The 23558-nt window shown below is 37.7% G+C and overlaps 2 protein-coding genes across 2 annotated transcripts in view; one reads left to right on the top strand and one right to left on the bottom strand.

The window, feature by feature from the left end:
• Positions 1 to 23558, top strand: part of CMSS1 (cms1 ribosomal small subunit homolog) — a 333908-nt gene that overhangs the window by 50870 nt on the left and 259480 nt on the right. The window lies entirely within an intron of this gene.
• FILIP1L (filamin A interacting protein 1 like) overlaps positions 1 to 23558 on the bottom strand; it is an 86554-nt gene that overhangs the window by 26832 nt on the left and 36164 nt on the right. The gene's annotated exons all lie outside the window — the stretch shown is intronic.

Below are 23558 nucleotides of genomic sequence, written 5' to 3'. Positions count from 1 at the left end.
AGCTCCCTTACTTTGAAGAGCTAAAAAGACACAAGCACATGAAGGATTAAGGGGAAGACCTATAACATGCAAGCAAAAAGGGTATATGTGTGAGTTACATGTTTTGGCTTTGACGTTAAATTAACTAAATCCTGGCTTTTCTGTCCATTATTAAACTCCTTGTCTTCCCCCCCTTCCCTCACCCAGCAATTCCTAGGTGCAATTCCCTAGACCCATAACCATTCCAGCATTTGATTCTCTTCCCTTAACAATTCACATCTAAGATAAATAAAGGAAATAATGTCTGTGGACCTCAGTTCAGCAAAACATTTAAACATATGCTTATGTGTTTTGGTGAATAGGGATGGAATTAAGCAACTACTTAAGTTTTATCACGTTTTTAAATGATTGGCTGAATTAGGGCCTCAGTCAGCTAGATTCATGTTGGTGTTGCCTGAATAATGGGTTTTACTTTTAAAAGGATACTATCAAGTAGTTTGGGCCCAAAATTTGGATTATAAAAAATAGACACAGAAATTGAAAAATTGTCAATTTCTTTTTTAAATTAAAATTGTAAATATTTTGAGACCCGTTTGTTTTTCTTGGGAACAGTGGTTGAGCTATAAGCATTTGCACCAGTGGAAAACCAAAGGTAACACACAGCCATACGAACACATAAACTGTTGACCTAGGGAATAAAAACCAAAATGAAATTGACCATTCTAGTTTCACTGGCTTAACATACATGATGAACAGGTGAACTGACGTTCAAATGTTTGTTCTAATAAATTTGTATTACTTTATATAATTTATTTATGAATACATGTCTAACCTTGTTCCTATTGACGTCTGTGGGAATTTTGCCATTAATTTAAATGGGAGCAAGATCAGGCTAGTCATTATTTTATAATTTGATAGTATCCCTTTTAAATGATTTAAGCAATTTAATTTTATTTCCTCCTTCTCTTAAGATCTTATTCTACAGACTACTAGATCTCGCCATTACATTTTTTTTTTCTGGTTTTCAGACCAACTTTGTCTTAGGTTAGTTTCTGCACTTTATTGAGATAACAGTCTTAAAATTTATGGCAAAATAAGAGTTTGAAATCCATTGATGCCCAATAGATTGTATATGTAGGGGGAAACAGTGGAAAGTTCTTAAAGGTAATTCTCTTGTGTCAGCTGGCTTGCACTATGGGAAATGGACGTAAGCAAATTCAGATCCTCATTCCTTTGGCAGAGGGAGAGAATTGGCTATCCAAACTCTTGTATTATCTAGTGTTCCTCCTCTCTGTTTTCGCAGATCCTACCAAACTTCCAAGCCAGTTCCTATTAGGATTAGTTAGGTCCTTTTTCCTCAAGGCAAAGCCTCAAGATCTATATTGACTACATCTTTTCACTTAACCGCTAATTCCTTTTCTCCTGATAGAGTTGGAAGACATTCTCTCTCTGGTAGAGCATTTGGTTCCTTATTGTGTATATGTGACCTAGAGAAAATTTTAGAAAGTGTGTGGTAGCATAAATAACTACAAAATTTGCCCCTAAGTATTTAATGTACTACTACTACTTAACCTCAGGTAATGCTCATTTAAGGGGGTGTTGGAGGACATAAGATATAAAGAAGAAAATGGGGATAATTGAGATATTTTCTGTAGGTGATCAGTTAACTAGTCAACTGAACATTATTTAACTGATGAATTGGCAGGCTTTCTAAGCCTATAATGATGTTGGTTCTGGTAGTGTGTCTCCCCCTCATGTATTTTCCCCCCACACTAAATTGGAATAATTTTTGTACATTTTGTGTTCTCTAGAAATGTAATTCTTTTTTAAAAACTTTTTGTTTGTTTGTTTGTTTGCCATTTAATTTTTACTCTGCAAACGTGTATGTGTAGTTGAGCTGCCCCTGGAAGTGGTGCAGCTGCTTCAATAGTACTTCAGCAGCACCAAAAAGAAGTTATCATTTATAGACTCTGATACATTTGTGTGCTTTGGAAAGGATCATGTTGTGTGTGCCTGACTATTCCTGGATACAGGGCATTAAAGAATGTCTCTTTGTTTAATTATTGTGCTCCAACAGAAGAGGCTGATGATCTAACATCTATGTTTAAGTAGGCCAAGATTATCCCCTTAAAACTTCAGTTAAGAGTTTTCCCTGCTGTTCTTCAACTTCAGATCTGCCTCACCATGAATTCTGGTCCCTGTTGCACTTTGTCTTCCTGAGAAAGTAGCACTGGCTTAACCTAGGAAGTGAAATTAAACCATTTAATTACACCTGTACAAGCTCCTCCGTGGACACTCTTACATTGTGAATCCATTTAAAAACACAATATAAATTAAACCAGTACAACTTTTTCCATGTAGACAAGGCTTCAAACAGTGTCAGCAGAGGATTTGCTTCTCAAGGCTTTGAAATGGATAGGTCAGGAAAGTATTTCAAGGTGTCCTAAGTCCCTTCAGTTTCTTAGCACAGTTTTATATCTCCTCCCATCTGACTCTTCACATGTGTGACTGAGACCTCTAGTTACCCTGCTTGTTTGTTCAGTACTACTGCACCGACTCCATAGATGCATTGGAATGTGAAGCCCACCTTCAGGATGAAGTGATCTGGCATTTAATGTGTTGATTCTGGTATCCCAAATGCTACAAGATTCATTAAGGGCCATGGCCTATCAAAAGTTTTACTGAGCATTGATGAGGGCCAGTCCAGAACTAAAATTTACTGAAATCTTTTGTTTTATTATTGTATTTTTGTTTCTACTGTGGCCTCCCACCTCCTCCTGCATGCAGCTTTCAAGTATAGCCTCTACAGAAAGTTTCTGCTGAAGGTAATTGGGTTATGTTAGTTGTGATTTTGAGTACTGCTGCTTACTTTGTATCTGTATAAACATATATAAAATACTTTCCTCAAATGATACTTTTGGTTAGGATTCACTGTTAAAATTTTTCCCCCCCTCCTAAGTAATCATAGGTCTGCTTCTCGCTATCCCAATGACCAGACTTTAATCACTGTATAACAACACAGTGGCTATCACAGTACTGTATTTTAAGGATACTGATCATTTTGGTATCTGCTTAAGGAATCTGTGCTGAACTAACACAGTGGTTAATATATCCCAGATGGACTGTTTTAAATTGGGGATTTCTACGGATGCAATAAAACTTGAAAAACTTTGGTCCATTTGGGATTCAGAAATGCTGTGCTATCTGATGAATTAATGATTTAGGAATTTGTCTTGGTTGTGTGGTTCAGTTCTCTAGTCTGGAAAAGTATTTAGAGAATTTCTTGATCTCCTAGTGTGTAGTACTTAGTTTTTTGTGTTAGCATTGCCCATAGCTGGTACTATTCAAGGGAGTCTCTTGGGTTTGGGGAATGTTTTTGCAGGCTTCAGACACCACTTTGCTCCTGAGGTCTGCAACAAAAATTCAACAATCTCCTTGAGGTAGGAGGAGAGGGAATAAATTCAAAAGGGTATTGATTAGTCTACCATTTTATGGAAGCTTCTGAAGGACAAATCAGCAAAGATGCTATCATCTTAAATTCAGCAATAATAAAGATACATTGGTATTTGGCAATGTTTTCATAAGTCTGATACTTTCATATACATGGACTGGACTGTTGCTCAGAAAACCATACAAGGGATGATCTCAATGCTTGAATAAATTGCAAAGTGTTTTGTGCCAGAAAACTTTGCTAGGGCATAAGGGAGTGACTTAAAGCAATTCATATTCAGAGCTTTAAAAAAAAAAAAGCCCCAAAACTTTCATTCCCTGAAATTCCACTTTTCTCATACACTCTCTTCAAAATGGTTTTGCACAGGAGTGTGAAGTGATCGTGGTGGTGTTGAATGTTTGTTTGGGTTTTTTTGGGGTTTTTTTTGTTACCTTAGTTCAAATTAACTTTTTTCAGATCTTTTATCCATTTTTTAAATTATATGGATGGATACAATTTCTGTTCTATTCCTTGTAATGTTATTTCCCACAATAAATTCTTCCAAACTAAAGGGATTTTGGTAGAACCTCACTTTGGCTTACATTGCCTCCAGCCTTCATGCTCAAATGCTCATTTTCCTAGTCTGTTGATTTGACCACGTCACCCCTCTCTTTGCATCTTCCTACTGGTTCCCCATCTTTATCGCATCAAACATACGCTTCACAGCCAATCCCCCAGCCTACCTATCAATCTCTCATTCCATATTGAGCTGTCAGGGTTCCAATCAGCTCAGGATGCCTGCCTTCAATGCCTACTTGTTAAATTGTTAAAGAAGCACCTTTGTGCTCCCCCCCCCCCTGTGCTGCCTCTAACACTTGGAAGGTGTTCCTTATAAATATCTGCAAAGCTACATCATTGTCCTCCTTCAAAGCCCTCCTTAAAACTCTCCTTTGTTTTATCACCTACAAAAAACTTGACAACAGTTAGGCTGTTGCTGTGGTGAGACCATTGCCAATCATGCTGACCAACGTTGCCTCATTGTTTCCTTGTACTCCCTCATCTGTCTGTATCTATCTCTAGTCTCTTGTCTTATCCTTGGATTGTGAGCTCCTTAGGGTAGGGACCATCTTTTTGTTCTGTTTGCACATCACCTAGTGCAAAGGGGTCTTGGTTCATGACTGGTGTTCTTTGGAACTATAATAATACAAATAAATAATAATAATGTGACGTTTAATGCTCTTTAGATGAAGGATAACCACAGTCCATAAACGAAGTTGTGCATGTCTTTAGTCTGTAATCATAGCACATATGCACAGATTAATTTTTGTGTAGGACCCAGTGTACACTAAGAGATGCATTGGTTTGTTTAATATAGTGATAGAGCTGGGTGACTGGGCAAAAACAGGGCAGATGAAATTCAGTGTTGATAAATGCAAAGTAATACATTGGAAAACATAATCCCAACTATACATATAAAATGAAGGGGTCTAAATTAGCTGCTACCACTCAAGAAAGAGATATTGGAATCATTGTGGATAGTTTACTAAAAACATCAAGCCAATGTGCAGTGGCAGTTAAAAAAGCTAACGGAATGTTGAGAATCGTTAGGAAAGGGATAGATAATATGACAGAAAATATCATATTGCCACTATATAAATCCATGGGATGACCACATCTTGAATACTGCATGCAGATCTGGTTGCCTCATCTCAAAAAGATATACTGAAATTGGAAAAGGTACGGAAAAGGGCAACAAAAATGGTTGGGGTATGGAAAAGCTTCCATATGAGGAGAGATTAATAAGACTGTGACTTTTCAGCTTGGAAAAGAGATGACTAAGGAGGATATGATAGAGGTCTATAAAATCATGATTGGTGTGGAGAAAGTAAATAAGGAAGTGTTATTTACTCCTCAAAACATAAGAACTAGGGGGTCACCAAATGAAATTAATAGGCAGCAGGTTTAAAACAAACAAAAGGAAGTATTTCTTTCACACAATCCAGTCAACCTGTGGAACTCGTTGCCAGAGGATGTTGTGAAGGCCAAGACTATAACGGGGTTCAAAAAAGAACTAGATAAGTTCATGGATGATAGGTCCATCAGTGGCTATTAGCCAGATGGGCAGGGATTGCTGTTTGTCAGAAACTGGGACTGGGCGACAGGATGGATCATTTGATGATTACCTGTTCTGTTCATTCCCTCTGAAGCACCTGACATTGGCCACTGTCGGAAGACAGGATACTGGGCTAGATATTGATCTGCCCTACTATGGATGTTTGTATGTTCTTTAGATTTAAAAAAAAAAAAAATCTTACGTGGAATAAAGTGTACATTTCTTACTACAAAATACATTTTTAAATTTGGAGTCTTAATGACTTACTGTGTAAGAGAGATTACACAGTTACTTAACAGAAACAGAAACAGAGTTGATCAGCTCCCTGAACTGGCATAGCCTTAAGTCATATCCTTTCTCAGTCCCTAAACCTTTCTGTGCTGCTCAATCAAGACCCAATCATGCCCTATTGGACCTAGATTAGTATTTGCATGTCTCTCATGGCTTAATAGTTTCTGAATACATGGAATTTTTTATGTTGCCTGATATATCCTCATTATGCCTTTTTGTTTGTTTCATGGTATTCTTAGTAGACATACAGAGAGCAGGTAGCACATGTGACGGGTTAATATTTTATATTTATATATATTTATATGAGGAAAGGAAGAAGGTGGAGTGGACACAATCATACTAAATTAGCAGAAGTTATCCTGTTACAGGAAAGCCTTATCATATCTGTGAAATGACTGATATTTATAGCAAATGTAATAGAAATCAACATTTTATTTGGAAGAGATGAAATGGCTTTGACCTGTAAGGCTTGAAAATTGAATCTGGCCACTTTAACTTGTAATATTCATTGTGACTCTAAACCAATGTCAGTAGTGCCTGAAAGTTGTTGTTGCATATTGTTTGTTCAGTGGTCATTATGGTGTGAATTAGAATTCTCTATACAGTCCATAGGGGACAGGTATCCACATTACAACAGCACCACTGTGACTGGGACCAATTGACACCCTAGTTGTTAGTTTTGTCAGAGAAACCAAGGTTTAAATGGGCAAGTAGGCAAAACTAATTTCTAACCCTTAGAATAAGAGAGAAGAGGGGACACACACACACACCATATACATATATAACAAATATTATAGAAGCTAATGTATTCCTTTGGAATTGGACATGAAAATCAATTGACATACATGTGGGGTATATTGTCACACATTAAAATATTTTACAGATGTTTGTGTTAGGAGACTTTTATCTCTGAAAGTGTGTCCAAGAAGTTTATACTTCAGGACATGATAGCATTTCCTTTATCAGCTATTTTAAACATTGTTTGACTCAGAGTGAAGTAATGGGGTCTGTTTAAGCTCTTATGGTTCAGAGCCCTGAGGTTCCTGATTTCTTCAGTTCCTGTGGCTTTTGAGATGTCTTGGTTATGCTTTGGAAGGAGTGATTTATCAGCAGTGTTTCTCAAGATCTTGCTTTAAATCCAGCACTGACATTTGTTTTGGTACCATCAATGCAGGTACTGTACACATATTGATGTCATAGTCTGGGTTGTTTAAACGTTGACTCATTGTCGTTGCTCCACTGTTACTTGCAATGAATTCCTGTAAGCATCTTTTAAGGATATCTTGCAGACAGTGGAGCTGGCCCTCTAGGGAATGAATTCCCAGATGTTTTAGTGGGTGATTTAGGCTTTTTATGCTTAAGATGTGTAGAAGGAAGCTGGGTATCATGTCTGAAGATCTTTTTCCAATAAAGATTAATTATGTCTCTTTGGAAAATGCAAGAACGTGAAGATGGAGGTGATCAAGTTTCTGAAAACTCATTTCAGTTAGAACAAGGAGGCAATTCCATCCACTCTTCATTAAAGCATTAAGGAAAGAAAAATCTAATTTTTTTTCTCTCCCATCTGTTAACTCAGACTCTAGCAATAGTCTGAATTCAGGAATGAAGCTGGCTTTGTCTTGGTTCTGTGCATGAAATTGACTTCCAGGCACATTGAGAGGCCTTTCCATCAGATGGGGCTGGGTTCTGCTGTGGACTTCATGCTGTCAGGGCTAATGAAAGTGATCCACTCTTTTGGTATGTTTTGGTGGTTTCTGTGACATTGGAGAAGAATGTTCTCTTAGCTGCTAGGCTTGTAAACATTCTTCATTTTCTGCCACTGTCACTCAATTTCTGTCTCTCTCCTTCTGTTTATCTTTATTTGCCACGCCTTGCTACTAATCCTCTTCAAGGAAGAATGAAAATTGAGGTGAACAGGGGAAGGACAGTTTGTTTTAAAAATTCTTCAGTCCTTCCTGAGAGTCTTAAAAGATAATCTCCAAAAGCAAAAATGATTTGTTTCGTGTCTTCATGGATAAATCCTGCACTGTAGTCCTGATATCATGGAAATGACCTAGGCCACATGAGATGATAAACCATTTATTGAGGGTATATCTATACTACAAATGCTACAGGACACTTCCTACATCAATGGGAAGTAGTTTTTCCATCGTTGTAGTAAATCCATCCGCTTGAGAGGTGGTAGCGTGGCGGACAGAAGAATTTTTCCGTTGACTGAGCTGCGTCTGTAGTGGAGGTTAAGTCGACCTAATTACATAGCACAGGATGTAGAATTTTTTACAACCCTGAGCAGTGTGGCTTCATTGACCTAAGGCCTTGTCTACACTTAAAAGGGCGTGATTGCAGTGTATACACCAGCACTGTTTTGTTGAAAAAAGCTGACTTTTTTCGATAAAACACTCTAGTGTAGACCAGGCCTAAGTTTTATGTGTAGACCAGGCCTTAGTCATATGTGTATGAAAAATGTAAATAGTGACAGGACAGTCAAGTAATTTACTGTTACCACTTTATGTAGCAATGAGAGTTGTAGGACTGTATTTCTTTGTTGTAAAGATTATATCTAAATCTGATTAGTAAAAGTCCTCACATCTTTCAGTTACAGATTACATTTCTGAGTTATATTTCCATGTAGCTGGTATCTGTTAAGAAATGCACAGTTCTTACATCTATTCCTTTGAAATGATGCTAGGAAGAAACATTTTTTTCCTTTGCCTGGATGCATTTCTCATGATTAGCGTGGTCTTAATATACTGCTAGAAAACTCATTTTTCATATTATTGGAATTCCTTGGCTTAATCACAAATGCAGGTTTTTGAGATTTAGTGTAAATCTGACCACATAACCTGCCATCTCCCAGCAGGTCATGAGCTAGTGCTCCATAAACTACCTGTGATCCAGGGACCAAGGTTGGAGAACTGCTAGCTTACACGGAAGCCATTTTTTCTGGGTGACTTTTTTGGAAAATGAATAAATAAATTTTGAAGGAAGTAATTGTTCTGTCTTTGATTTGAGATAACATTATTTTGTGTCAGAAATTTAGTGGGAACTCATAAAGTAGGTTGGTGAGGAGAGTAGGCACAGCATTTCAACAACTGCATTAGAAGTCATCTCAAACTGAAAATGCTCAGACTTTTGGTCCACGCTGGGCATGCTCAGAGGCTTGAAACCTATATAGCCAGGTCACTTCCATGGTAACATTACATCATCACAATAGGAGTGTCACTTCTATACTTGTCTTTGCATGCACAAAAGTTCCCCAGTGGGATATAAAATTTATAAACATTACACCATCAGAGCGAAGGCTTATTTGGTTGATAAATGGTAGTTGCTTGTGGAAGAAGTAACCTTATAAAATCAGTCCTTTCATAGGCATTGCAAGTATGCCAGTGTATTGGTCCAAGCATATGAAATAATCCTTTACAGGCAGAATTCGCCTGGAAAGGGTATATCTCAAACAGATAAGATTCTTATTTTGGTACCAGTTCACTTTCTTTCTCTCTTTCTCTCTCTCTCTAAACACTGTTTAAGGTTCATTTTTTTCCCCTCAGACTTTTACAGCTAGGTTTACAGACCATTTTGTTGAAATTTCACATGGCATAATTGCTGCTGTAATGAATTCAAACAAGGCAGAACAATTTCCACACAGTCATTGGTTTAATTTATTGGAGAATGATCCACTTACAAGCACTGGAAAGAAATCTCTTCAGTCATGGAATATTAAACTTGTCTTACTAAACTAATTTAAGCCCCTTTGAGTGTTATTCACTTGTTAAGTACCATATGTGGAAAATTGTTGTTTGCCAGGCAACTTCAAGTATCCAAACTCAAAACTGATCTAACATTAAGCAAGAATTTTACAGAAGATGTGGTATTGGCTTATATGCCTCAAACTGTGTGAAAGTGATATCAAAATGTCATCATTGTTGATTGTTCTGATATTTCCCCTCATATTCTAGTCTTAATTAAGTTTAATTTTTTACAAACGATAATCTTTTAAAAATAAATAAGTCTCATCTGTTTGAAATGAAATCCCTTTAAAAAAATCACAGTTTAAAAAAAATTGCAACCAATAGCCGAGTTTAAGGATATGATAATCATATTGTTGACTTTTTAATTTTTCTGTGGACTGAGTTTTCATTTTTAGGATCATAGTTAAATATTACTAAATAACTTTAGAATTAGGTCTGTGTTGATAACTGCCCTTAGGCTATGTCTTTTTATTTTGAGATTTGCATGTCAAGCAGTGGGAATTTGTCAGGTACCATAATAAAACGCTATTGCCTTAGCGTTTCTAAATTTGGGTTAGTTCTTTTACAGAGTACCTTCAATTTCAATTGCAGTCTTTTTGGGTGCCCAAAATCAGAGACTGCTTCTGAAAATGTTGGCCTGAACTTCCAGGCCTCACTTTTTTCTCTTCTATAAAGTGGGAACAGTATCTCGAAGGTAGCTGGATTATTATGTTTGTGACATTTGAGATCCTTGGATGAAAGGTGCCAAAGAAGTGTGAAGTGTTTTTATTTCAGATGCTACTGTAGTTGTATCAGTTCACAATTGACAACAGAATCTTGTACTTTTACCTATTTAATACTTCTGCCTTTATGCTCTCACAGGAGAGATCAAGGCTAGCATTATCTATATTGATAATTAGTTAGTAAATAATGTTCATAAAGCGTTTTGAAGAAGTAAAGTGCTATGCAAGTTGTGATTACTATCCACCGAAGATGGGGTTTGGTGCTCTGCCATTTGTTGCTTGCTTGCTTCCTCTCACCAACTAGCTAGCTCAGGTAGGATGTCCAGGTGTCCCAATTTTATATGGATAGTCCTGATATTTGGGGCTTTTGTCTTATATAGGCACCTATTACCACCCACGATCTGTCCTGATTTTTCACACGTGCTATCTGGTCACCTTAAGTTCAGCAAACAATCTGTTCTTCTCTATGAGGCATTCCCTCCCTTCGGAGGGTCTCCTTGTTGCTCATTAATATGGGGCAGACATCCTTATTTTCCATATTTCCCAATAATCTTGGCACCAACTGTAGCAGTACTCCAAAGCAGATGCTAGCACAAAGGATTATGGGTTATGTTTGAGCACAAAATGTGCCTGTTGTTCAACAGTATTTACAAACAAGGATTCTTTCTTGGTTGGATGCCTGAATAGTTACAAACTCCTGAGAGATTTGGGACTTTCCTGTTGATGATAGATCACATACTACAGTTTTAGTTCCTCCTTGCTCATTGCCTGGTTATCTTATACTGAAGGCCTTTCCTGGGATAGTGTTCAAAACACTGAGCTTTCTTGTCTATGGTATCCCATCAGTGAAGGCTGGTGACTCAAGGCTTTTTGATGCACAGTACCTGCCGATAGATCCCATTAACAAATTATTTTCTCATTATTACTTCCTAAAGAACATTTTGGTAAAAACTACTTCAAGTACACTTCTCTAAAAATTTCTGTGCGAAAATAGCACCATCTTACTCAAGAGAATTCTTGGGTCATATTTACTTGCTTTAGTGACAAAAGTAAGTTACTGGTGCATTTTACTTCTGTTTACCATTGCACAGCCAGCTCCGTGAGGAGATTGTGAACTGTTTTTCCCCCCTATTTTCTTGCATGTCAGGAGAATTGTTTACTAAATTCCACCGGTGAGATTGCACAAGTGTCAAAGACAGCAGCAGCGTGTGGAACTTTAGCGTTGATAATGTTGAACAAGAAGAAAAGAACACTCAGCTTGACTCTCAGATCACAGGCTGAGTTTGCAAGAGTGGCACTTAAGGAAAAACACCATTTTCCTTGTAAATGGAGCATGTTTAATTTGATGTAATTTAGAGGCAATAAATATGGAGCCCCTTGATATCATTTTTACTGTCACTTTTTCAGCGCAGAACTACACTTTCTACTATTTAACTACATTCTTACAAAATTAATAGGTTATACCCTGACTTTCATCTTATGCAGCGTAGGGCAAAACATATTCTTTTGACAATACTTAGCCTCTGCTATCCTCTATACCTAACTGCATATTATTTAAATTCAATAATTTTTTAAGAACACAGGTTATGTGTATTTTCAGTTTGTTCACTGAAAGAGTTAATGTGTGTCAACTCAACTCAAATTCATAAGGCAGTTATTTGCATACCAAATAATGGTACAAATGCTGATCTTAAGAAAGTAAGAGCTCCAGAGAAGGGTGTGGCTATTGGGATACACATTCTCTTTAGTAATTTCATATTAGCTTATTTTTAAAATATTTTTAATTTAAATTGCTCACATTGGTTTTAATTTACTGGGAATGTGTGTGGAGAAATTACCATTCAGTCCTGAACACTGTTAACAACGGATAAGTACGTCACCTAGAGTTTGTAAAGTCTTGATATGGCCCCACAAAATCGAGTGTTTTGTTCAGATAATTAATATATAGCTAGATATGGTTATAAAACTACATACACCCCATTGCTTTTATGTTTGAGTTGAAACTCTACTTAACCCTGATGATTTTAAGATTGTTGTACTTTAACTAGTGTTTTATTTTTCCAGTATCTTTTATTTTTGAAAGATTTATTATGACTGTTAGTGAACGTTATTTTATCTCTCTAAAACTATTCAACACTATTTGTTTTTACACTGGATTTTGTCCTTATATTGTCTGACTAGAATGACTCACTCTGGGAATGTTGGGTTATTTTTGTCCCATATTTTAACATGTGTTTTGATGGGTTAACTTCCTGTTACCACTCTCCACTGTTAGGAAGCCTGAAATGTAGCAGCTATCATCTATTTCAGTGTATGACTCATAACTCACCAACTGCTCTGTTGAGCTAGCTTAGCATTTACCGTATTTCCCCATGTATAAGACGCACCTTTTTTCGAAAAATTTGGGGTCTAAAAACTGGGTGCGTCTTATACAGTGGTACTTACCGGTGATGTACCGTAATACATTTATTTTCAAATTTCGGGCCCCAAAATTAAGGTGCGTCTTATACATGGGAGCGTCTTATATATGGGGAAATACGGTAGATAACCTACTCCACTGGGCTGTCACTCAGCTGGATTTCCAACTTCTGCCCATGTAGCAATAGTGGTAATCCTCAGGAGAATTGTTGGAGTTGTAGGCCATCACACTGGCTCGACACTTTTTTTAATGTTACTTTCTTACTGAAAGTTTCTTTCTGTGTTTCATGAAGAAACATGTACATGCATTTCCCCCTTCACCATTTTGTTGTGGGGGAAAAACGCTACTTTTCAAGTTTTCTGATGTCCACTGCTTTTGAAAAACCTAAAAATGCAGACTAGTGTGATGCTGAAAGAACAAGTGATCCATAAAAACACAGGGTTCTAAACGCTGGTAAATTGTAGCAATGAGTTTACAAGAAAAGAACGGTGGATTACCAGTGTTTGATGCTTGGGTAAGTGATTCACAAAAGAATCTGCCATCTGGAAACGTAAAGGAGAAAAAGTTTATTTAAGGGGGCCTTTAGAAAAAAAAAAAAGCTTGGTTTTGCAATACATGACTAAAGTTATATATTCTGCAGCATGAGTCATAGATGTCTTTATAGTTACACATCCTTGCATAGAAGGAATAAACTTTAAAGAAAAGGAAGTTAAGAGAAAACAGAAGTGTGAATAACTGCTAATGGTGCTCTCTCTGGCTCCATTCAGTCTGCCATTTCATCATACATAAAGGGGGTAGTTCAGAGATTCCTTTCTTGGCACATAAGTGGCAACACATGTTTGAAACAGTGAATGGAAACTGTAGGGAAAAAATGACAGGCATATGGCAATAGGAAGGCAAGGGAAAATTTGTTGCCCTAATGTTAGCCACATAATTGGTACACTTAACTACTGAAGGATGATTTATTTAAAGAAAAAACTGTATGCCCCACTTAGGCAGGTTTGCTGTATATAGTTTGTATCTTTCCAGTTCCTTAATAACTTGCCTTGCATACAAGTTAAACCCAGGGTTGTGCAGCTCCCAGAGTGGGTGTGTCCGTGTGAGATGTAGGGGGTCTTTGCTGAGGGAAAACCTTGGTATAAAAGCACAGTCCCTTGCTCATACACAAAAAATTAGCACATTTTAAGGGGAGGGAGCAAGTAAAGTTGAAAATGGAAGTATAATGGCTTTTAATTCATTTTAAATTCATAATAATGTTTATGGCTTTACACAACTTAATGTATTCATTCATTGTAGGAATGTAGGCCTGGCCTGACATAAGTAGTTAAACATGAGGGAGGTTTCATTTCTTTGAAGACAGGAGTAGGGAGCTAAATTAATTAGCACGCTTAAAACGGAATATTTGCGTAACTAAAATAAGCAATTGGATCAGTAAACTAAGAAGACAGAATGTTTGAGCCAGTAAGATAAGAGGGAGAACACCCAGGGAACCATTTACTCCTAACAAAATAACAATGGACATAAAGTAAGTTGGGAATGTAGAAGTGGGGTAAAAACTAGGTCCAAGATGGATAATGCATGGACAGAGCATGCAGCACAGAGATTGGTTCCTGCCAAGTAACCAAGTCAATAAAAAATGTGTAAATGTATATGAAGGAAAGGGTTTGCTGAGTAACGCATGAGTCGGATCTACTCAGTGTAGCTTTCCTATATGCCAAATAAAGTGACAAAACTGGAGTTAAACTTAGTTCTTGGGGAACCAAGTGGAAAAGGTCTCAGGAGAACCACAGCAGTTATTAAAAAGGAAAGCTGGGATGTCAGATTGTACAATATTTTCAAAGCTAAATATGCACTGATTTAGTATTTGAATTTTAGGGTGTTTTTACCTAAAAGGAACAATTACTATCACCTTGTTTCTCTAATGTCCTGGGACGGCTACAACTATGGTGCATAATTCTTACCCTGACATTTGGGGCTAATCCATGTCTCGCTATACATGGGCAAGAGGTCAGGAGAAACTCTCTCCATTCCCTAGCACTCTGTTCAGGGAGCAGGCATAATCTGTCTCCAGGTGTATTGGTGCTTGAGCGGGAGAATCAGAATTAGAGATGGTTGAAAATGGATTTTTTTCCTGCTAAAAATATTGAAAAGTTCCAGCGGGGTAGCCGTGTTAGTCTGTATACAGCAAAAACAACGAGAGTCCTGTAGCACCTTAAAGACTAACAGATTTCTGCGGGCATAAGCTTTCGTGGGCTGCAACGCACTTCGTCAGATGCATGAAGTCCACGAAAGCTTATGCCTGCAGAAATTTGTTTGTTTTTAAGGTGCTACAGGACTCTCGTTGTTAAAAATATTGAGTCTTCTTTGAAAAAATGAAAAATGTTTGACCAGAAACCTGGAAGTTTTCAGCCGAATTTAGACTTTTTTTTTTTTTTTTTTTTTTTTTTTTTTAAAGGGTATTTAGTTGAAAACTCAATATTCCTTTGAAAAACAGTTTTGACAGAAAATTTTCAACCAGTCCTCATCAGAATGTCTCCAGGTATTAGTTCTCCTCTTGTTCTGCAGAGTGGCTGAGCCCTTGGAGAGTTATAGTTGAATGATCAGGATGCAAGCTGATTCTGTCGGAGCTTACACTCTGAAGAATTCTTTCCCATCTACTAGGTGCATCATCTTCCTCAGGTATTGGCCCCACTGGCTACAGGATTTTATGGGCCAATGATGTGGCAAATCCCATATTCCTTCTATAAGAGATGATAAACTGTGCACCCAGTGTTACAAAGAAATATCTGTTTATAAGTTGAGTGCATTATACCTTCAAACATCACTTATCTTAAAAGTGACAAGTACCAAGATTTTGCCAACTTTATTTTAAAGCAGAGGGGAGATAAGTCTCCAAAATAGGCAGAAAGTCTCTGACTCTTGTTTAAAAATATAATTAGTACTATGTTTTAACAAAACTAAGAACTCCCTAAAATCTTGAGAAATCTGAGCTCCATACTTCCTGGTTTCTTGATCAGAGTAAATGACATGACAAATACTGGAGACAAAAGGAATGGAAACAAGGGTTTCAAATGGAAACCTGTTTATGGTATTTGGGGTGTCACTCATTCTAGCAAGAAGCCAGGAAATATGCAGTTCAGAATCAGCAGGATCCTAAAAGACTTGGAGACTGTCTGAAATTTTGTTAAAATACAGATTTTTTTTTAAACTAATGAGCCTATTATTTTCTCTTTTAAAATCAAACAAGAATTGGGGAATTATAAACAAACATAATATATATCACTTTTCCAATTATCTTCATATTTATTAACTTACTTAAGTGTATATGTGTCTGCTCATTTGTCCTACAGAATTCTCTGAAGTAACTCATTGACTTTGGTTGGATCATTTGAGATTGCATGACTGAGAAGGGAGAGTGTGTGCGTGCGTGCATGTGTGTGTGTATGTGTGTGTGCGTGCGTGCTCCTGGACCCCGAGAACACCTAGTTTCAATAAATAGCCAGTAGGTTTAGGACTTGATAATAGGACTTTTACTCACTTGCATAACCTGCAGCAGTTTAAGCTATCCCCCTGCTGTCTCATCAGTATTCCTCAACCCAAGGGAGCAATTGTATGAGGAAGAGGCTAGTTTTGTCTCCATGGAACGTTCAGTCTTTCTCATCTCTTCTGAGACTGCCCAAAAAGGAGGAGCCAATTAATAATAATTGTGCAGGTGAAACATGAATCTTGGGATGGATATCTGTTTGTAGGAGAGACTGGCACATTCACTTAACAGGCTGCCAAGCAATCATTAGTTGGGAACAAACGTCAGTTACTATCCGCCTGGGCTGCATTTGAAATGGTGATCTAGAAATAGTATTTATATCCCATTACCAGTCATCTGAGGTTACTCAATCCCTTCCTATTAGATGGATTTCATTTTGATTGATATGGGCTTAAGAGGAGAATGTGGCTCTTACTAACCAACAAGTGCTTAAAAATTATCCTGTGATGTAATATACTTATGGAGCAGATACTGAGTAAACTTTTCAATAAAGCCTGAAGTGCCTTTTGATGCTCCTTATATATCTATCTATCTAAATGGTTTGCATGTTTTTAAATGATGTAAACACCAAGAATACTGGCTGGCAGTGGTAGTTAAAAAATAAAATACATGTAAAATAGCTTATTTGTAGACAATCAAATGAAAAGTTAGAACATATACACAGAAAAGATACTACACACGTTACTGTGAGTTGAAAGCTTTTTGCATACATGTTGATATTATGGTTGGCATGTTAGGAATTTTACAAGTACTTAAATTTTTGCCTTTAAAACACTAATAAATGTTCCTTCTCTTTCACAGAATAAACATCACAAAAATATATTTTAATGTTGAACTTTAAGATGCTTTTTTGTGTATGTATGTTTAGATCCCAAACGAGTACAGTCAGCTTCATTTATAACAGCATGGTCATAGGGAATAAAAATATTTCCCAAACCAAACAAATTAAATTCACTACATTTTTCCAAGTCATTTCTGGTAATTATGGATATTTCCCATCCTTTTTATAGGCATTACTAAAGCAACAAACTGAAAAAGAAGTTGACAAATATAAAACAAAACTAGAGCAAATACACAGGCTTTTGCTAATAACTGTACATGGGTCTTACACTTTTTTGACAAATACCTTTGGAGGCAAAGGTTTTATTTTTTTGTTAAGAGGATTTTTCACAGTATTCTGCATTAGCTGAATTCTTAGTGATCTACATAAGTGGCCACAATTATGGCACATTGGACAAATCCTGTAGTTTGAACTTTGGTCTTTGGACACCTTAGTGCTCTGAAGAATGATGTACTTGGAGAACCAGGAGTGAGGTTTTGGGAAACGAGTTAGATCCATGACAGGATCTCTCTTTCCCTCTCTCTCTCTCACTCACTCACACTCTGCCTAATGAATGGGTAAGAAAGCCACTGTAATTCTCTAGTCTTGAGGATAACCGAGATGAGGTCCATGAGTGAGAAGAACATCTGCAACCTCGTGGCCAGATATAAATGGAATAAAACACTCTTAGCTACTGCTGCTGTCAGATATTCTAGGTGAAAACAAGGATCAAAGAACATACACACAACCCTGCTTCCTGACGGCAAACCACACTAACAATAGACAAATCCCCTCAACAGAGTAAGCAAATATTATACTTGCCAGAATCTCCAAATGGGTCCTCGACTCACCAGGATCACCTCAGTCTATTCTAGAGGGAGTCTCAGAAAGCTTGTTCTCTTTCAAGTCCCTACGCTATCTGGATCCAGCTGCAGATATGAAGTACATTCTGAATCTTTAGGAACAAAATTGCCCCAAAGACTACAGTGTGTACTCTGTGGTATGTCTTTTCTGAGGATAACCTCATCGGAATTTGATCTTCTCCACAAAGCAAGTGGAAATCTGGAGTGTTACCAGCATTCTGAGAAGTGTGCATAGCTTTCCTCATAGTTTTCATGTCTTATGTTTTGTATAGCTGATCACAAAAAAATAACTATTAAGATAGCAACTGTTCCCTGGATGTTTTAACAGCCTGTGTATTAGCTGGTTCCTACAGGCTGGTCTGACTCTGGGCAGGGACAGATTGTTTTACTGGAAAAAAGAGGATTTTTATTTGCATGGAGATAAGGCTGAGTGTCTTGTCTTCATTGAGGACCTACTGGCTCTTCCTTCCCTTCCCCTCAGCCTGTGTTTCTCTCTGTCTCCTATCCTCACTCCCAGTTCCTGATGTCCTTCTTTCAAGAACCAGAAGGAGGTGGCTGTGTAGTAAGCAGCAGGTCATAATTACAGCATCAAGGGAGAGTGAGACATTAGCTCAGGTAAAGTGAGAAGGAAGCATGAGATTCTCCTCCTTTGGGAGATGGGCGTGAGGAATCTCATCCAGCATTCATGCTGTGGGAGCTGAAGTCACAGACGGAGGCAGAGTTGCAACTGAATACAGGGGATGGAAAGAGAGAAAGGAAAGGGAAAGGGGCTGAATTCACTTGTCCTGGAAAGTTTGTAGGAGTTAAGTTAACTTTAAGAAATAAAAATCAGGCACTCAATGTGTCTGTGCCCACCTGTGTGCAGAGAAATATCTTTTTGAAATTTGCTGTTACTTAAAATTTTGCCAGTCAGTGCATACCCTGCAATCCTGTTGATTAAAAAGGCTGTGCAAATTATTTGGTGTTTCTCACACCATAAAAATATCATTTTGTGACCACAGTTTCACAACTGTGAAATATACTTCTGCTTTCTGATGACATAAGAACTATCTGTTTTTTTCCACCAGCTGAGAATGAAGATTAGGCTAATATATTTAACCAATATTCTGAAGCAAAATTCTTACAAAAGCAATTTTAAACTGACATGCTAGCACTGTGCAGATGAACTAAAGTCAGTTGACAAACTACTTCTTATGTAATAATACTGCCACTACACGATTGTTGGTTCATAAAATAAAATTTAAAACAAAACACCACAAGAGCAACTTTTCTTAAACATGCTATTTGTAAAGCTGAATATTACAAGGGAGATGAGGGATCCACAATGAGGGCATACCATATCTACCAACTAACCCATGTCCTTTCATGTCAGTTAATTGATGGAGTATGGAGAATTTACAGACTGAGACAATGGGTAACAAAGCAAATGGCTGCCACATCTGACCTCATCTTCAGCCCATTTCCCTCTTTGAAGAGCTCCTCTTCCCACATTTCTAGCCTGTAGGGTTTACATGCAAATTTCATTCTCTTCTCCATTTGTACTTAGTATTTCTACAGCCCTGGTCTTTCTAGGAAGACAGAACAGGAGGCACTATAGAGACACATGCTCAGTACAGCTGCCAGCACGTGAGCAAAGAATGTTTGGAATCTTGCAGGAACAGAATTTATTTACATGAGGCGGAAGGTGCAGAAGACCGTGAGCACATATGACATGTAGCTAGAACTATATTCAGTTGGTTTAAAACAAGGTAACACGTCAGCCAGCACAAAGAATTGCAGTATATATCTACAGCTGGAAAACATTAAATTGGACGCAGCACAGCTAGTTTTGGAAGCCAGTCTTCTGGACTGGCACAGATAGGAGAATATGTTGCTGCTCTCCGTTAGAGCTGTCATGTCAGGTGTGGCATGGTATAATGGCAAAAAACAGTGACAAGCTGCTGATTGTAACAGAGAAATTACCATATTGGATGAAAACTCAGATCCATCTAATCCAGTATGCTGTCTCCAACACTGGCCCACACCAGCTGCTTCAGGGGAAGGTGTAACAACCTCACAGTAGGGAGATGGGAATAATCTATCCCTCACATTACGTCTCATTCGAGCTCTAATAGATATTGGCCTAATCCCTGAAGAATGAAAATTCTTCCAAAATTTTAAATTTTTTTAACTGCTATAACTCTGGATATTCTTGTTATCCATATAAATGTCCAGTACTTTTTTGAATCTTACTAAATTCTTGGTGTCAACGACTTCCTGTGACCATGAGTTTCACAGTTGAAATATGCATGAATTGATGTGAAAAAAATACTTTTTGTTTTGAATTTGCCACCTTTTAATATAATTGAATGTCTTGTGTTATGAGACAGAAAGAACAGAAGCTCTTGATTTACCTTCTGTATACATTCATTATTTATATGCTTTTATTATGTCCCCGTTATACAACTATGCAAAGTAACAGATGATATAGAGAAGGCAGGTAAAATAGATAAAATGTCTATAAAAAGCCTCCTAAACACACAGATTCCAGTCTAAAGCTGCAATGAAATAAAGAACATTTTCTTTGCAAAACTGTTTAGCAAAATGAATTTTGTCTATAATGTGTGTGTGTGTATATATGAATATATTATATGACATTTTATATTTAATATTTTTAAGTTCATCTCAGAATTAATACTAAATCCTCAAAAATGTAGTGACGAGAGATGACTCATTTTAGCTCATGTCAAAACAATGCACTTTGGTAATTTTCCTGTCCCTTGAGAAGCTATTAAACACTAACCAAATGCCTCAGAATGTAAGTGATTGAGTGTTTTAAATTATGCACTTTTGTTTGGCTTTTTGCCAGCATCTCATTGCAAAGGATTATGGCAAAGCAAGACCTGTAATTTACACTGACAATGATAATACACAGTTTACTTTACTAGCATCTTGGCTCTATATATTTTTAAACTAAACATTCAAACAAAACTCAGGTTCTTAACCTAAACAATTTTTGTAACTCTATACATAGCCAAGTGACTAAAAAAATACAGCCACCTTTAGACTGAGTATGTTTCAATATTTTCCCTTGTTGATAAATAAAAATATTGACCCTGAATATGGAGAAGAGAAAGTGGTAATTTTTGGAAGGTATTTTTGTTTTAATTTATTTTGGCTTTAGCACCAATTTCCTAACTGTTTTCAATCTTTTACTGCCAAGTGGAACCTTATGAGAAATAATTCAACCTCCATACACAGAGTATCTGCCAACCCAGCTCCATTTGTTCCAGACAACAGAATAGTGAATGAAAGTCAGTAAGCCTGTATAAAATGTATAGCTGCCAATTACTTTTAGGTTTTTGCTTTTTCAAATTTATGACCTTTCCAAAAGGTATATTTATTCCATATTTAAAGAACTGACACATGAGAGCAGCCTGTTATATGGGCACAATTATCTGCAGTGCAGTAATAATACTTTACAGAGGGAGTGAGAAAGAGAGCACCTATCATCCAAAGATATCACAATGATTCATAAAATATTAAAATCCAAACATTATTTAGGTTGTAAGCGTGTGGCAGGGACCTTATTATAAATTTTATTAGGTAAGTGCCAGTAATGTGTGCTTTGGACTACATAAGAGAACCAAAGACAAATCCTGCTTCGAGGAGCTTACATTTCAAAAGACGCACCTCATTTTCTGTGTGTCCATGGGGAGACCTAGAGGATGATGATAACCTCTATTCCACTTACTCCTTAATACTTCTGTAGCATGTAGTCCTCCCTGTTTTTCTCTCGCAGGATCCCTCAGGGCTCCATCCCTGGCTCCTTCTCTTTCCCTCTACTCTACAGCTTATTCCACCTAATCCACTTGCACAAATTTAATCAACTTCTCCACACTGATGACTTGCAAACATCCTCCAAACATGACCACTCCATCCTGTTCTATATGTAACAGTCTCTCAGATATGTCTTCCTGTGTGACTGAAGTGTGGCCCTTATCACCAACTCAGGCTAAACAGGAACAACTCAAGCTCTTTATTTTTTCCTGCCATGCGTCCGTCCTTTTTTCCTACCTACGTTTCTTGCCCCCCACATTGCCTTGCTCCTGCCAGGAGCCTGGAAGCCATGTCAATTCCGCGGCTTAGCCATGAAATTGACAAGGCTGCCCCTCCCTGAGGGAGCCAGCGAAGAAGTTGCCTGGGCTTCTCCCCAGCCGGGACCAGCTGTTCAGCTCTCCAGGGGAGTGAGGGGGCAGCTGGGCTCTAGCTGCCAGGCTTTCTTATCAATTTCACAGCTCCAGCATGAAACTGACAAGAATGACAGCCAACAGCTGGTGTAAGAAATGCAGTGTCTGTACTGACACTGTGTCGCCCTAATTACACCGACATAAGCCCTACACCTCTCATTGAGGTGGTTTTATTATGTCTGCATAGCAGGGGATTTACATCAGTAGGAGGAGCATTTTAGTGTGTACACCTCCACTGTTTTGTTGTCAAAAGCTGACTTTTGTCAGCAAAACTCTGTAGTGTAGACCAGCCCTTATGATGGACATCACCACGAATTTCCCCATCACCCAGTTCTCAATCTTAGAGTCATCTTTTGATTTTCCTCGCTTTTATTGTTTCACAGACATCCAGGCTGTTAATGTGTCATCATTGTGCTTCCTTCACAATATATTAATTGGAAAAAGGTTGTGTGGGTAGGTGGGACTTGAGGAGGGAATCAGATTTGTCAAGTGGGCACCAGAGGCTTAGGTTTAGGGAGGAAATGTAGAACTGTTTTACAAGATGATAGCATTGAAGTTGAGGAAAACCATGAGGCCCCTGGAATTGAGAGAAGGAAGCAAAAGTGGGATGTGAGCCAATGCTGGGAGGTCAGTGAAATGAGCAGTTTGGTGTGAGTTGGAAGGCAGTGGTGTTAGAGAAAATGAAGCTGAGGGTGTTAACTGTAGAATCAACTGAAGTGAAGGAGAAGTCAAGAACCACAGGATTTGGAGATTCAGAGAAAATGGGGATTTTATAAACTGGAACATTGTAACTGCCGAATGGATCAGACAGGTATTCCTGCCTCATTTAGTATTTTGTCACTGAGTATGGTCACTGTCAGGTGCTTCAGAGAAAGAAGCAAGAAATCCCATGATGGAAAAACATGTAATAACCAGACCATAGAGGAAGTTTCTTCCTCATCCCGTAGGCAATTAGAAGTCATGTTTGCTTGTTCTGTAAAGTGTCTCACAGACTTCTATGTGTAAATAATAAAGAATCTCAAATTCTCCTTTTGAATGGGCATGTGTAACTCCTAATGAAGTCAAAGGGAGAGGCACATATTCTGCAGCATAATTTGCACCTAATTAATTAAGAATAATATCACCTTTTGAGGTAAGTATTATGCCTATCATAAATATGGAGAAACTGAGACAGCAAGAGGTTAAATTAGTTGTTGCCAAGGTCATTGAGAAAGCAAGGAATAGAGCCCAGGAATCATGAGGCCCAGTGGTGTGTGTCTAACCATAAAACCAGAAACACCTAAATAGGCATATGTGAGGAGAGTTTTAGGATTAAAATCATAGACCTTTTATGAGAAGGCATCCGTTTTGTTTCTGGTTGTGATGTGCATGAATTCCTGCTGTGCCATTTCCTGTTAGC

The sequence above is a fragment of the Emydura macquarii genome, unplaced genomic scaffold, assembly GCF_026122565.2.
Source record: "Emydura macquarii macquarii isolate MOO-44397 ecotype Brisbane River unplaced genomic scaffold, CSIRO-AGI_Emac_v2 contig_1119, whole genome shotgun sequence".
Taxonomy (NCBI): Eukaryota; Metazoa; Chordata; order Testudines; family Chelidae; genus Emydura; species Emydura macquarii.
The sequence above is the reverse complement of the archived record's forward strand: the minus strand, read 5'-3'. Positions and strand labels throughout refer to the sequence as shown.